Source organism: Leuciscus leuciscus (genome assembly GCF_965113295.1).
Source record: "Leuciscus leuciscus genome assembly, chromosome: 1".
Lineage (NCBI taxonomy): Eukaryota > Metazoa > Chordata > Actinopteri > Cypriniformes > Leuciscidae > Leuciscus > Leuciscus leuciscus.
This window is the reverse complement of record NC_138725.1, coordinates 50,549,990-50,565,986: the sequence shown is the minus strand read 5'-3', so window position 1 is coordinate 50,565,986 and position 15,997 is coordinate 50,549,990. Positions and strand designations below refer to the sequence as shown.

Sequence of the window (15,997 nt, the reverse complement as noted above, 5' to 3'; positions counted from 1 at the left end):
CATATTTATATTTAGTTTACAATAATATTTGCAATATACACTGATCAGCCACAGCATTAAAACCACCTTCCTAATATCATGTAGTTTCCCCTCATGCTGCCAAAACAGCTCTGATATGCCAAGGCAAGGACTCTACAAGACCTCCGTATGTGTCCTGTGTTATCAGGTTGTGAAGTGGTGCCTCCATGGATCAGATTTGTTCATCAAGCACATCCCATAGATGCTCAATCGGATTGAGATACAGGGAATTTTGAAGCCAAGGCAATGCTTTGTCATGTACCTCAAACCCTTCCTGAACTATTTTTGCATTGTGGCAGGGTGCATTATCCTGCTGAAACAGGCCACTGCCATCAGGGAACACCATTGCCATGGTCTGCAACAATCATAGGTAGGTGATACGTGTCAAAGTAACATCCACATGAATGCCAGGACCCTAAGTTTCCCAGCAGAACATTGCCCTATGCATCACTCCGGTCTGCCTTCTTCCCATTATGCATCCTGCTGCTGTCTCTTGGTTGGGTGGTCCAGTTCTGACACTCACATGCCCATTGTAGGCACTTTCGGTGGTGGACAGGGGTCATCATAGGACTTTGTCTGTTCTGCTGCAAACCAGCAAACTGTTATGCACTGTGTGTTCTGACACCTTTCTATCATGGGCAGCATTACGTTTTTCAGCCATTTTTTTTAGCTCTTTTGTGTGATCGGACCAGGCAGGCGAGCCTTTGCTCCCCATGTGCATGTGTGAGTCTTGGGCGTCCATGACCCTGTTCACCGGTTGTCCTTCCTTGCACCTCTTGTACTAACCACTACAGACCGTAAACACCCCTCAAGACCTGCTGTTTTGGAGATGCTCTGATGCAGTTGTCTTGCCATCACCATTTGGCCCTTGTCAAAGTCACTCAGATCTTTTCACTTACTCTTTTCTCTGCTTCCAACTCATGAAATTCAAGAACTGACTGTTCAGTTGCTGCCTAATATATCCTCTTGACAGGTACCATCGTACTGATATAATAAATTATATTCACCACACCTATCAGTGGTTTAAATATTGTGGCTGATCAATGTAATATACAATATAAACCTTGACAGTGCTGTGGAAATGAAATTTTTGCTAATATTGCAGATAACTGGCAGCTAGCAAGGTCTGATACATCAGTTTTGACTTTTAACAACCAAATATATGTATTCAACAGTAATATAAATATTTTTTTAAATGAAATTCAAAATACACAATTACTAAACTTAATGGTAAGGACACACAATAAATACTTAAGAAGAAAAGATGATCTTTATCTTATTTTTTCTGGATCTTGTTGAGTGACCTAATGGAGGTGGGCCAATCTATCAGACATGTGCTCACATGCTAATTTCTGTTTCCATAGAAACTAGTTTGTTTGGCTTTGAAGAAATGCCATATTTAGAGTCTTTTTCAGTGTTGTGGTAAGGACTCAAAAGTGTGGGACAGGTTTATTTAGATGAAAAAAAAATCATATAAACAATCAGTAAACAAAACAAAAAAAAAGACTTTAAGATGGTGTAAAGTCATATGTATATCAAACTAATTCATTTAAAATAATGTCATATTGTAAAAGAATGAGATCATTTTAAGTATCTCAACATTGAAACCACGGATGTGGGACATGAGCAAAAATGGAGTTTGGACCTATAAATGCTAATAATTTTACATTAAATCATATTATTTATTCATTATTTTTTATGTGAAGGTGTGAATTGACACGATGTTTATATTTGTGAAGCATCAAATGACAAATTTTAACATAAATCAAAAATTTCACCACTGGGACTTGAAAGTGCCCGTAGTTGCAGAAACACCCATAATATATATTAGTATTGTGATACATTTCTACAATAAACTTTTATAAATGTTTTATTATTAATATAAATGATAGTAATATATTAATACAAGTTATATTTATTGTTTAACCGAAACATAACAACAAACAGTATTTTGTTTCACAGACTCAAAACAATAATGTTAGATGTCATAACATTAAGTCCACTTGGTATGTCTGTGTGGTAATATGTCTGAATATGATCGTGAGCAAGCAGGTATTGAGTGTGTTGATCATTGTGTTGATGATCTACAGATCTGTTTTTGTCAGTTGCTCACATTAGGCTGAGCCACTGTGTCTGTCTTTGCACAGTAATACACAGCTGTGTCCTCAGTCTGCAGGCTGCTGATGTCTAAGTACAGCACATTCTGGTCTGTGTCTCTGGAAATAGTGAAGCGACTCTTGAAGGAATTTCCAGAGTTTATTGATCCACTGCCCCATATGATCCCAATCCACTCCATGGCTTTTCCAGGAGGCTGCCTGATCCAAGCTGTGCCATAGTCTTTGAGGGCATATCCAGAGATCTGACAGGACAACCTGACTGATTGACCAGGAGCTTTAATCTGTGCAGGAGACGAGGTCAGTGAGATGCCAGAAACATCTGTAAAAGACAACATTAACAACATCAGTCAGTCATTCCAAACTTCCAGTCTCATTTCATCTGTTTCTAACTATATAAATATTTGAATAATTAGTCAGCAACAGAAATATTCACTTTTCTGATGTGACTGAATGAATCCACTTACATGGCACAAAGGCACATAAAACAAGTAGAATTTGACTCATGATTGATTTCCGAATCAGACAGGACATCCACACAGCTTTTGTCCTAGTGACTGATACTCGAAGGAACTGACACTCTTATTTATTCATGTGGATGGTGAACATTTGCATATTATCAACTGAGGAAAATCAGGATATGAGTTTGTAGCTTCAGCTTCTGTGACCGAAAATGCTTTCATAAAGTGTTTGCAACTGTGGTTTGCATATAGGCTCGTTATCACAAAGAGATCAGAGAGCTAGGAACAACATTATGCAGGCAAGGAATAACATTACATGAATCTTGAGTTTACATCCATCTAGTTTCATGACTTGTATTTATGGCTTAAATGTAATTTTATTAGCTTAGAGCTGGACAAAATACACTCAATAAAAAAAGCATTAGGCATCATTAAAGAGATAGTTCGAACACAAAATATGTGATAATAGAATGGTGGTTATATAACCATGAATGAGATTTAGAAACAGATAGGCTACTGGATGTTATAGTAGTTATTGTACAGTGCTTGTACTGTTTTCTCATGTTGTGGTCGCCTGGCACAGTAATACACAGCTGTGTCATCAGACTGTAGATTTTTTCCATTAAGAGTCACTGTGTTGCTGGAGTCACTTTTAGAGATGCTGAACTTGTTTGCCAATGAGTCTTTTTTGTATATGCTTCCACCTCCCCATATGTGCACAATCCACTCCAGAGCCTTTCCTGCAGGTTGTCGTATCCAGGCTGTTGCGTAACTACCATCGGTAACAGAATATCCAGACACCTCACACTTGAGAGTAAATGAGTCTCCTGGCTGCAGAACTATAGAGTTTGGCTGAGTGAGGATAATATTACATTCCACACCTGTCAAAAGAGAATAACAAAACATACATCAATTAAATTATACAGTTGGTGCCCAAATATCTGTTTTATATTACTTGCTGATAAAGACACTCACGGGTCATTGCTGCCAAAAGCAGCAGTAGAGATGTAGGGAACATGATTTATGCTGATTTCAGTTCTCTCCTCCACTGGGAGATAAACGTCTCTCTTTAAACACACAGAGGGGTGGAAAAACTGAACAGTTTTGCATATATTAAAATGACCAAGTATAAAACACTTGTCAAACACAATACTGAGCTCAAATTGATTGACAGGAGGGGTGGGGGTGGGTGCAAACACTGTATTTTATGCATCTCATTAATGTGATGTTTTATGCCTCTCATTCGTAACATACACAATACAACAAAACAATGCTCACTATACAGAGGATGTTTAAGCCAAAAACTCTCATAAATGGGTATAATTGTTCTTTTTATTGGTGCTTTAACAGTTGAGACATACATGTAGCCTACATATGAGAATATTTTTTAAGGTCAGTACAGAGGTTTGCCAACATGCATTTTATTGTATGTCTGTGTAAGTGGATTTACAGTTAGACCACATAAAGATACCCATGCTTAATGAAGAACAGGAGTCAAAGTTGAAGTTCAATTCCTGACATGGGTCAGACCCTCTGTCACCTCTTAGATACCAAATATGGACATTGCCTGTAGCATAAATACCAGAATAGATACACTGCTTTTAAGAACACTGCTTTGATTTCTTCAGTATTGTTCTATCTAGTGTTCAAGTTGGTTTGAAGATTTAATGCAATTTGGAATTTATTATTACAGATGAAGGGGTGGCACCCAAACAGGAGATGCAGAGACCGTGTGAACCCTTTGCAGAAATCCACATTTCAAAAGCGGCAGGATGTGGAGGACGACCTTTTCCTCCAGGGCCCTCCGGCTGTTTCGCAGTGGCCATGATGGAGCCTGCACCCTCTTTTTATGGTAAGTCCACCACAGCAGGACAACTACTGAGCTGTGCTGCGAATATAGAGCTCTCCTTTTTCCTTCTTTTTGGTGCGTGGTAGGCGCCCCAAAAACGTGGAAAAGTATATTGGACACTTAGAGCAGAAAAGCCGCCTTGACACGTTAGTTATCTCACTCTAAGTGACAAAGTCATCTACAACCTAAGGAATGTATTGCGTTTAGGACATTGCCTTGCGGCTCCATTTGTAAACTGTTGAGCAATAATTTCCAACATCTACTGATGACAGCTTCTGAAAATATTCCACGGGGAAGAAAGTGAGAAACAGCAGGTAGCTACGGTTTATATATACAGGGAGACGGAACTCCCTGATCGCTGAAGCGATTGGTCTGCCATATAGAAAGGGAATCGGGGTTGTCAGTAACCTAAAGTTTTACAATCCCTCCTCTTGTTTTATAGAATGAATTGAAAAATCATACTTTGTGTGTGTTTAATAAATGTTGGATGTTTTTATAATGGGTGTTTTGAGCTTTTGGAAGCGGTTAGCATTTAAGCCTTGGCTAAAGGTCATCGAGGAGACAGAATTGAGACATGGTGAACAGGGAGGTTTAAATATATTTTTGAACATCCCATCAACCATCAAATCAAAGAGTACATTTATATAAATCGCTCATTTAAATATGTCTCCCACCCTTTTTTTGTCAATTAGTCAGTTTCAGTTAGTTTACTCACCAAACTTTCATCTTTAAGGAAAACCACCACGGCTTTGTTCATCCTTGATGCTGAAATTATATTTCCATATCCAATCTGTTCACCAACAGCGACAAGCACGTCTTCCACATTAGAATCCGTGTCAGGTACATAACTGATTCTACATGGCGAAGCGAGAGTGAGGCTGGTACACCCCCACTCGGGTGAGCCTCCATCTCAGGCCTCCGCCACGAAGTCAAAAACTTTCGAAAACCAAAGCGTATTATACTCAAAATTAAGTTAATCAATTTAAACACAAAGCAAAAGAAAACATAAAGGAAGAAAAATAGAAAACCCCCCAAAATTTTAAGTCTAGAAAAATTGTAGAAAAACCCAAATCGCTCTTCTCACCCATGTGTTGCTCCCATAACCCAACCCCCCGGCATGCAGAGAGAGAGAGAGAGAGAGAGAGAGAGAGAGAGAGAGAGAGAGAGAGAGAGAGAGAGAGAGAGAGAGAGAGAGAGAGAGAGAGAGAGAGTGAGAGTGAGAGTAGAGTAGAGGGTTTAGATTGGATTAGATTAGAAGCCTTTATTGTCATTGTATCGAAATACAACAATTTCAGAAACTGCTCTAATACATCTAAACCACACAATCACATTCATAAACCTAAATGCAGCAGGTAAAATAAGAAAGTGCAAGATAAGAGTTTCAAACAGTTATTGCACAGTCCACACACAGTAAGTGTCATATAAATAGATAGTCTTTAGTTTGGGACTGGATGGCTTTTGGATAGAAACTGTTCAAGAATCTGGCAGTGAGTATTTTAATCGCCTCGTATCGCCTTCCTGAGTCCTTAACAATGTTTTTTTTGCTCTGGATAGCGTGTGTTTGCAATGTACTGCAGTAAAGGGAGAGGGCAGCCAACCATTTTCTGTGCTGTTTATGACCCTCTGTAGAGCTTTTTTGTCAGCTTCTGAGCAGCCCCATAGTCGCTTTGGACATAGATGGTTTTTCTTTAGGACCTGCAGGAAGTGCAGGCGCTGTTGTGCTTTTTTAACAGCAGCTGTCGTGTTTGTGGAAGAGCAGAGACTGTCAGATATATGGATTCCCAGGAATTTAAAACTGCGAACTCTTTGCACACAGTCTCCATTTATAAAGATGGGAGGGGGGCTCAGCTCTGCACTTCCTGAAGTCCAAGGGGAGTTCTTTAGTTTTCTTTGTGTTTAGAGACAGGTTGTCCCACAACGTCAGTTTTCGGACCTCGTCATGCAGAAATGAGTCCAATCACTGTAGTGTCATCTGCGAATTTTATAATGTGATTGGAGGAGAATGTGGAGATACAGTCATATGTATAGAGGCAGTAGAGTAGTAATCCAGATGTATGTCTGCTCCAGAGACTTGTGGAGGGCTGTGGCAATGACATCCTCTGTAGACCTGTTGGCCCTGTGAGCAAATTAAAGGGGGTCAAAAGTGGGAGGGAGGTTTAATGCAATTTTAAAATTTTTGTTGATTTCAAATGAGTATTTTATATAGATTTTATTAGTCAGAAAAAGGTCTATGTGACTAAGTCAAGTTGAGTTAACACATATTTGTTTTAAACGAGTGTGAAATTAAAATACATTTAAATAAATTGCAACTTTATTGTTAGAATAAAATTAATTGCAAATATATTGAATTATATAATAGTGTAAAAGTAACTTGCATTAACCCTCTATGGCGTTGCCATATAAGTACAATATATTGCACTATGGGAATGAAAAGGGCAGGCCTTAAGGTAGCCAATGATATGCTGTTTTTAAGTCACATGACATTTGAATGTCCCTCCAAAACTCGCTTTCCCACTGTCACCCTCACACGGAGACACCTGTTGAAGTGCTCCAGAAAATGCTCTATTAACCTAATTTTTAAACATCTCTTCTCTTTTTTTTTTTTGCTGTTGATAAATTAGATATTTTTATTCACAAATCAACTTTGTCTAACATAGTTTTACTGTAAATTGAGAAAATGTCAATGCTGCCATATGGCAACACTGTACATGGAAAAATAGGTATGTTTTAATATGGCAATGCTCTACCACAGTGGAATTGCAGTAATGTATTTCCCCATTGGGATTTTTTATAGATAGTAGCATCAACAATATGATTGCAGTTATATATTTATTTGAAGTGTTAATTGTAGTATATTCGTATTTATGTGTAAATAACAAAGTGATTTCTTAATTTCAGAAAAAAATATATAAAAAATACAGCAATATGATAGGAATAAAATGATTGGGATATTTGGTCTTCATGAGTTCCAAGTATATAAATCTATCAATTTCTAAAAGAAATGTGCAATTAATTGAAAAAGAAAATCATAATTTTATAGAAAAACTACTTTTTTGACCATTTTCTAACACTGTAAAAAAAATTACTTCCCCAAGTCAAACATTTCTAGTGACTGATAACATCTACATTTTTCAATTAGTCTGGCGTATTATTTCTCATTGAGCCAATGTTAACAGACTATTGCAACAAGAATTGCACTTGTGCCAATTTAAAAATTTAGATGTGACCAGTCACTGGACAATTTTGACTTGAAGAGGTTAGAATTTTTTTTTACAGTGAATGTGGTATACAGTGTTGCCATATGGCAATGTTTCCCTAAGTTATCAATCACTTAAGCAATTAAAGCAAGAGTACTGTATATTTGATTGAATTAATAACTTTTTGGCCTGGAGTAACAGAGACAATATTGTATCAAATTCTGGAAATGATATGTTGGATGAAAGAAAAATAATTAAAGTTAGAAACAAGTATGAATGGGAGTAAAAAGATCAAAAACTGCAATCTCCATCATCAGTAAACTCTGTCCTTTCAATGTCATGCAAATGATGACTGGATTTCAGATAAAAACAAGAAAGCATCTGAATTCAAAAACCAGAGAGAATTATAATAATAGTACAAATATTAATCATAGCCTAACTGGTATTTTCTTTCTGTTGTTATTGTAATGCTGCTTCAACAGATGGAGTCACTGTGACTCTCGAGCACAGTAATAAACAGATCCTCTACTCTCAGACTCTTGGCTTCAAGATACTGTGTACTTTGAGACACGTCCTCACTCATGGTGAAGTGATTTTTCACAGAGTCTGCGTAAATAAGATAATCAGAGCTAGAACTACTGCCAGAGTCAACTCTCCCAATCCACTCCAGAGCTTTCCCTGGCTTCTGCCTTATCCAGTGCATGTAGTGCTCTGTCATTGTAAAACCAGATATTTTACAGGAGATCTTCACTGTTTCTCCTGGTCTCTTTATCACAGCAGAGGACTGATCTAATAGAATTTCATCACCACTGATACCTGTGGCATAAAATACATAAATCATATTAACGGTGAGCTTCTATCAATCAAAGTGCTGTTTGCTAGAATAACACAAATGTCAAAATTACCTTGTTGAGATACAATCACCATAAAGATGAAATGGCAAATGCTCCTTGACACCATTGTCGAAACTTTTGCTATATGTAAATGCTGCTCATATTATTTCACTGGACAGTGAACAGTGAGCTGGATTTGTGTGTTATATAGAGGTATAACAGCACATTTGCATAGTCTGCTTTCTCATGCCTTTTGATTATTATTTATGAGAGGAGGAGGAGTTACTTAGTCCAGAATTATTTATTGTGGACTCAAGTTTTTCTTAATGTAATTTAAATGTCAGTATGCTGGTTGTTGATTGTTTATCAGAATTTATGTGACATAATAAGATAATTGTTTGATAATTGTGTTAAGTCTTCAGAAAAAGGTCATGTTTCATTTGTCACGTAACGTGAGTGTAGCCTTAGGAGCAGTGGCGGTTCTAGAGGGGGGGCCGGGGGGGCCAGTGCCCCCGTGTCACCAAGCTTGGCCCCCCCTCTGGCCCCCCTAAATTTGGAATCGTAAAATCACACCAAACAACTGCGCATTTTATCAGTTGCGGCGCCTTCATCTATAGGCTGCACTGCAGCACGACGTATATTCACATCAAATGTTAGCGCAGAGGAACGGGACACTGCAGTTCACAAAAGTTCATTATTTGCATGTGCTTTAAAGCCTTGCCGGTTAAACATGTCATTCGCTGCTGATGCGCTGTTCAAATATGCGCTTTACTGAGCGCGTACACTCGACGCGCACATGCACTAAAAGCCTGTTACTGGACTAAGTTATCTTTTGAGTCTTATATTGTGCTAATACTGTCAAATACAGACAATGTTTACATAAACAAAGTTGGTTATGTCTAAAGTGAAAGCAAACAGAGAAAATTAATTAAAATCTGCTTGTCATATGCGTGTATATTAGACGCGTCGCGTGCAGTTCTTAAAGAGACAGTAGCCCTAATAATAAACATGCTGCCGCTTGTCCTTAAAGAGATAGTTCACCCAAAACCAAACAGTTGCTGGTCCCCATTGACTTTCATACATAGTAGGAAAAAAATATACTATGGAAGTCACAGGGGTACATCAACTGTTTGGTTACTCAGATTCTTTCAAATAACGTTTATTTTCAACAGAAGAAAGAAACTTATTCAGGTTTAAAACAACTTAAGAGAGTAAATTATGACTTTTTGGGGGGAGAACTATCCCTTTAATGTTAATAAAACAACAAAACACACAGAGGAAATCATTCACTGCTCTTGACTGAGAACTTTAAGTCTGTTGTGTTTTATTTTCATATGTGTTCATTTAATTACTTTCTTCAATTCTACTGTTAAATACACCTATAGCTGAAAAAATAAAGCACTGTTTATTTCATTTGTATATTAAGTTGTGTATGTGTAATATGTAGGCTATCTCTGTTCTTAATTTTTATAACAAAGAAAATAGTGACAAAGATTTTTATTTTCGCCACTTTGGCCTAAATGTCTGCCATTCTTTTTTATTTTATATTTTGTTACCTATATTTTGTTACCTATAAGGCTTTGCTTTTAAAATAGGGACATTAGTTTGGCTGTAATGCTCAATCACATGCAAAATAGTAAAACCAACATGAAAAAAGAATCGTGATAAAATCGTGATTTTCCTGAAAAAAGAAAAAATTGTGATATGATATTATTGCCATATCGCCCACCCCAGGTGTAAAAAAGTGCCTAGATGTGCTTAGATGCTAAAAATGTGTTATTATTGATCATTATATCACACTACAATTAAACATAATGAAACATTCATTTGAATTGAAATTGTTTTATTAGCTTAGCTAATATAATTTAGTATCTTTTTCTAGAGATTGCAGTCATGCATGACATGGTGAAAAATGACTTGAAATAATACTGAAAATAGGTTAAGATGAATGTTAAAGGTGTGCCCCCTAAAAGCACAAGTGGCCCCTGCCTGGCCCCCCCAGTTACTGTGGTCTAGAACCGCCACTGCTTAGGAGGAGCTCATGATGAAGAAGAAATCAGAATCAGTCTTTAGTCCGTGCAGAGGAAGCACAGGAGAAACATGCAAATACATCCACTAAACATTGACTTAACGGATAGACGAGATCGGACAAGGCTGCTGGACAAAGAACTGAAAGACTCAGGGAGTATATACTAAAACAAATGCGTGAACTAAATGAAATAATGAACTCTTTCCCCGTGAGTGTTTTTTATTTATTTAAGTTGTCTCCAGCATTTTTGATCATTTTCACAAAACTTTCATGGCCCCACAGAATATGTTGTTGTATGAATATCTGAACATGCAATAGCCTATACCAAAAGAAAGAACAGAGCCTCTGCTCAGAACAACTCATTTGATTTTAGCTTCATGCATCCTTTTTTATCAACATTTGAATAAGACTATGTCTAGATCGGATTCAGAACGATGATCAAAGATGGAGTAGCTCCATCAACAGCACCCCTAATGCTTGCACAGTCCTACAGCTCGTCCTGGGACCTGGGTTGACATTTCATTCAGTAACATTGGGCTGTTTAATGTTGATGATCGCGTTATTTATATATGCATCTGCCTACATTGTTTCTGCATCTTACACTCTCAGAAAAAAAGGTACAAAAGCTGTCGCTGTGGTGGTACCTTTTCAAAAGGTATATATACAGTATGTACCTTTGAGGGACTAATATGTACTCTTTAGGTACAAAAGTGTACCTTTTGAAAAGGTTCCGCCACAGTGACAGCTTTTGTACCTTTTTTTCTGTTCCTCGCACGTGTTTTGATCAGGAGTTTCAGTACTCTTTCAGAAGATGTGTAATAGTGTCCTCTACCGTCTACTATAGTGAAAACACTGTGACATTTATGTAAACGGCAGGGAAAGAGTAAATTAACAACAGGTGAAATGAATGACAATGAAACAGACTTGAAAACTAGGACACACAGGAACACAAAACATAATCCTTACAATTTTTAAGTAAGTGACTCCCTCTTGTGGAGCTCTGCTGCTATATAATTAGCAGCAGTGATACATTTCTACAATACAATTTAATACAGCTTTTTATTATTAATATAATTTGTATTAATATAAGTTATAGCTATTGTTTAACCAAAAAACATAACAACACATAGTATTTCTTTTCACAGACTCAAAATAATAATGTAATGTGTCATAACACTGAGGCCACTTAGTGTGTGTGTGTGTGTGTGTGTGTGTGTGTGTGGTAATGTGAATGATCATGAGCATGAAGTAGGTATTAAGTGTCTGATATTAATAATACAACCTTACAAAATCCTCAACTTTTTGTAAATGGTCTCTCCTTCTTTGGTAAAGGTTTTAATAACAATTTTATAAGAAATCCCTTTAATGTCGGATCCAATCCTCCATGTAAATAAAAATGGCTTAAACCTCATTGTATATCTTGGCACAGAATTTGGACATTACCATATAAATATGTTATTTCTAATAAAGTCAAATAAATAATGTACGACATTATTCATAAATGTTATTCTGTAAATGCAGCCATTAGCAGATTCAGTATTCATACTGTTTGTGAAATGTACTTTTTGTTACACATCATTTGAAGATTGAACATTTATTTTTGTACTGCCATTTTCTATTTATTTTTTGGACTGACTTTAAAATAGACATGACAAAAATATGTAACAGAACTCTTAATTTAGAGTGTTTTTAGATAAAACTCTTCATAAAATAGCATATTTAACGGTTGCTTTCTGTCACTTAGTTACACGCATCCATGTCATGTAATCTGACCTGTCAATCATCTTTACAGGCTTGTCAGGCTCTCACCAGACTCTCTTCATATTCATGCATAATAACAATGTATTTAAAAGTTAATGGCCAAATGGATCTTTAGAAAAGTGTTGTTGCAGATGAAATATAACACAGATAACCTTATACATAAATATTTTAATCAGCTTAAATGTTGATTGTTATACTCAAACCCCTTTATCTAAACTTCCCTATTTAACCATCGGTCGTGCACATCTGCCATGTTTTGTCGTTTTTAAACACTTTTTACTTGTTTTTGTAGTTCTGAACCGAATCCTCCTCTAAAGCGCAATGGGTAGAGGGCAATATTAGCCGTTATAGTGAGCACGGATCCACACTTCGAAAATCGACTGGAAATAGTAGACCATCCGGGGACTTTTGGCATAGGCTATTCTTTTTTTAACACACTATGCTTTGGGACACACTTATTTTAATCTCACACACTGTTTAGGATGGATAGTATGGACATTGTGACGCAGGGCATGGCTTCAGAATTTGTATCCGCCCTTGTCTGTTTGCACAAATGGCATGACAAATAATGAACTGCACTTGAAGCTTTCGCAAAATTAAAAATGAAACCCAGAACTGTATTCTATATGGTACCATAACGAAGACAAACTGTATGTTGATAAGGAGGGAAATCTGGATTAGATTACTGTTGTCCATGTAAACGTAGTTACTGTGTTGATGATCTACAGATCTGTTTTTGTCAGTTTCTCACATTAGGCTGAGCCACTGTGTCTGTCTTTGCACAGTAATACATAGCTGTGTCCTCAGTCTGCAGGCTGCTGATGTCTAAGTACAGCACATTCTGGTCTGTGTCTCTGGAAATAGTGAAGCGACTCTTGAAGGAATTTCCAGAGTCTACTGATCCACCACCCCATATGATCCCAATCCACTCCATGGCTTTTCCAGGAGGCTGTCTGATCCAAGCTGTGCCATAGTCTTTGAGGGCATATCCAGAGATCTGACAGGACAACCTGACTGATTGACCAGGAGCTTTAAAGGTCCCGTTCTTCGTGATCCCATGTTTCAAACTTTAGTTAGTGTGTAATGTTGCTGTTAGAGCATAAACAATATCTGTAAAATTATAAAGCTCAAAGTTCAATGCCAAGCGAGATATTTTATTTAACAGAAGTCGCCTACATCGAACGGCTCGTTTGGACTACATCCCTCTACTTCCTTCTTTAATGACATCACTAGAACTGTTTCTTGACTAAGCTCCGCCCACAGGAATGCTCCCTCAACTCTACCGAAATTCGTTTATGTACTTGCACACTTCTTATAACTTACTGTGTTTACTCAGCTCTTAAAGGTGATTTTCTGAAGTAAAACTGATGCTTCATCTTTTGTGTGATGTACAATAAACTTTATTAAACTCATCATTATATATTTGATCATCATTCAGACAGCAGACTTGTAGGCTATTAATAAATAATGGATACAAACAAGCAGATGACAAATACGTTATAATAACCGTAATTAAACTACTAAACTATACCTGTTTCATCTCTATACAGCACTCTGACTCTGTAGGCATTATTGTCCGACTCGAAATGAACACCGTTACTGAGAGTTTCTGATATTGTCATCATTCCGTGAGATGAGATTGTCCTGACAGACTGAGCGCGAGCTCATGAAGCTCCGCCCCCTGGGTCGTCCAGCAGCAGCTTATTTGCATTTAAAGGGCACACACTAAAACAGCGCGTTTTTCTGAGCCCCAAAAAATGACCATTTAAACATGCTGTAAAAAATGATCTGTTGGGTATTTTGAGCTGAAACTTCACATACACACTCTGGGGACATCAGAGACTTATTTTACATCTTGTGAAAAGGGGCATAATACGGGACCTTTAATCTGTGCAGGAGACGAGGTCAGTGAGATGCCAGAAACATCTGTAAAAGACAACAGTGGTCAGAACGGGAAAAGCTTCTGCACATAAACTGCCTGGAAATGATGGCAGTCGACAACGCGCTGAGGCGCTTTCGTCCCCAAATAGTTTTTCTCCAAGAGCAGGGATGCGCTGGCCCACGTCTGGCCCCGCTGCCCGCTCTATGCTTTTCCCCCCATCACGCTCCTACCTCAGGTATTAGAGCGGATCAGGGAAAGCAGATGCTCAGTGTTACTGGTTGCTCCGTTCTGGAAGAACCAGGCTTGGTTCCCAGTTCTTATGCAGCTGACGAGCACTGCCCCATGGCCAATACCAGTGAGGAGGGACCTCCTCTCTCAAGCCAGGGGCTCGATCTGGCATCCTCGCCCGGAGCTTTGGTCCCTGCATGCGTGGGCCATCAACGGGTACCCTCTGATATCCCAGAGGGAGTGTTAAACACGATCATGCAGGCTAGAGCTCCCTCTACGAGACGGCTCTATTCCTCAAAATGGTCAGTGTTCTCCAGCTGGTGCACAGCACGCGGCTTTTCACCCCTGGACTGTGGAGTGACGGAGGTTCTCTCCTTCCTACAAGAGCTACTGGATGAAGGCAGAGCCCCATCCACGCTCAAAGTCTATGTGGCGGCTATAGCAGCGTTTTCCAAACCAACGCTTGGTCAGTCACTGGGAAGGAACGATCTGGTCATTCGGTTCCTTAGAGGAGCTAAGAGGTTAAATTCTCCCAGACCTCCCTCAGTCCCCATATGGGACCTTTCTACGGTCTTGGAGGCCATCAAGGGTGCCCCATTTGAGCCAATCCAGTCGATAGATATCAAACACTTGTCTTTCAAAACGGTGTTTCTTCTGGCTCTCGCTTCAGTGAAGCGCATAGGGGACTTACAAGCGCTCTCAGTGAGCGCGACGTGTATGGAGTTTGGGCCAAATGACTCGAAAGTCATACTCAAACCAAGGCACGGGTACGTCCCTAAATCCCTCAACACACCGTTCAGGGCCCAGGTAATTTCCCTGTCTGCCCTGCCGGTCTCTAATGAGGAGAAGGACGCCAGCTTCCTTTGCCCAGTCAGGGCGTTAAGGGCTTATGTGTCCCGCACGTCTGTTTTCAGACAGACGGAGCAGCTCTTTGTTTCACTCTACGGACGTTCTAAGGGACTCGCCGTGTCGAAACAGAGTCTATCTAGATGGATAGTCGATGCTATAGCGCTGGCTTACACCTCTAAGGGCTTGCAGTGCCCATTAGGTGTCAGAGCGCACTCCACGAGAGGCGTGGCCTCGTCGTGGGCTTGGTCTAGTGGGATTGCCTTGCAAGATATCTGTATGGCGGCAGGCTGGGCCTCCCCGTCTACATTTATAAGGTTTTATAACCTAGAGGTTCCCGCTCTGCAAGCTAAGCTGCTTTCAGTCTAAAAAACGGTACTGTCTGCCCCAAGTGCGTCTGGCCCAGAATACCGAAATGACTCGAGCAACGCTCGTTTAGATCGCGCAGCTCTATGGGCAGTGTGTAAGACCCACTATGTTCATCAGTCCAGGCCGGGGTCGCCCTGACTGAATAAAATACCATCACTATAACTGTTTCTTATAGGATGCTGCATTATAGGAATGATGCTATTCTAGCCACTCTTCCTGGCTCTCTGTGAGTCACTTATGATCATGTACTACATGAGCCCGGGCACTTGCCCTTGGGACTTTGGTGCTGGATCATAGCATGCACGGCGTTTTACACTGTTTCCCCTAGCGTAAGATTTACGCAGTACGAGAGTACCTCTCGTAAGAGAACGTACTCGGTTACTAACGTAACCTCGGTTCTCTCTAGAGAG

The 15,997-nt window shown here is 39.1% G+C and overlaps 1 gene segment (V, D, J or C); it reads right to left on the bottom strand.

Moving 5' to 3' along the window:
• LOC309475875 (Ig mu chain C region membrane-bound form-like) overlaps positions 1 to 15,997 on the bottom strand; it is a 178,512-nt gene that overhangs the window by 124,965 nt on the left and 37,550 nt on the right.